Genomic DNA, 1565 nt, shown 5'->3' on the forward strand with positions numbered 1-1565 from the left:
TTGAAAACAGTCACACATTTATGAAAAATCATATTTTGGAGGATATTTATAAGAATTGGTAAACCTTGTCTCGAGAGCTAAACCCTTCAAGATGTTTAAACTAGGGCACTGCTCTAGCAAAGTAAACAGTGTCTACTTATGTTCTTAATAGTATATTTGTGCTTAAGTGCATAGGCAGTCTCATGGATTAACTGCTAATAGCTGCAAGGTTGTTGGCTTTGCTAAATCAGGACAGAGTGTTTAGAACTTTTAATATTGATACTCGGTGAAACAGGAGCATTTTGACTGGCTTGGACCAAAAGATTGGAGATTTGATATCCCCTAATCTTTGGATCCACCTCTTCATCTCACTAACCTTTTAGGAATGTGAACTAGAGATTAGACTAAAGCAGACAAAGAGCTTGATTTTATGCTCTGTTACATTAGCTTTATTCAGATGGAGTTTCCCTGCAATTAAGCTGCTGTAAGGGAATATGTAATCACGCATGGCAAAAAATAGGGGGGGGTAATGATATCGTAGGACAAAAAAATGCAATTGCATTTATGCTGTATATTTAAATTTAGTTTTGAGTTATTCGAATTATATTTCCAAAACCATCTAAATCCCATTTTAAAAATTAATTTACATGGGTTTTTAAAATTTCTGTTCTCTTTCAGCAGCATTTAACTGCTTCTGAGATCCTTAAAACCCCTACTTACCTGCTGTTACCCTGTAGTTGCCCCACTGATGCTTAAGTCTACATAGTTTCTGCCAGCGGGCATGTCAGAACTGCCTACATCATGCTTGTGCCAGACGCTCAAATCCCAGGCTCACACCTAACCCCAGGGGCATTTTAAGCAAGGTTTTCTCCTGCCTATCTCACCAGTCAGATCCAGAATCTTAGGCCTCCTCAGATCATGACTACCAAATAGAGCATAACGAAAGGACAGGCAGGAACCAAACAATTTTGGCTCTGGCTAGACACTGTTTCCCAATCACCAGATCGTCACCATTGTTTGGGAGTGGGGATATGGACCTGTAAATCCTACTTCCTTGGTCAGGACTTTGGGACACAGCTAAATCTGATCTCTTTTCTACAGCTAATTATGTATTGGGCTGCAGGAGACAAAAAAAGGAGGAATGCAAAACATGAAAATTTTACACCTATGTGGTTTAAGTCAAATGATTTCATTTAGGATGTCGTAGTTGGCCTCAAATCCTTCTGCAGCACACTGCTGTGAATCCAAAGCCAAAGGTGTGTAGTTGAGATGTGCTCAGTTTCCACCTGAGATTTCTAACAAGATTTCTGAGCTAGAGACTCTGCTGACAGAGTACATGAGTAATTTATGGGTTGCTGTGTTTTTTTGCAGATATGTTTATTGGTTTTTTATTAAATTAACAGAATGGAGAAATAGTTACAATGTTCCTAAACAAAGGTTAGCTCCATCAAAATTAAAACAGATCCTGGAATTAAAAGCCTTCAAAGTAAAGGAATGGACAGTACCTAGAAGGTGTAAATTAAAAGTACTTTCAGATATTCTGTATTTTTCCTTTCTTAAATGTCTGTCAACCACCTGTTTTCTAA

The sequence above is a fragment of the Gallinula chloropus genome, assembly GCF_964237585.1.
Source record: "Gallinula chloropus genome assembly, chromosome: 1".
Classification (NCBI taxonomy): Eukaryota; Metazoa; Chordata; class Aves; order Gruiformes; family Rallidae; genus Gallinula; species Gallinula chloropus.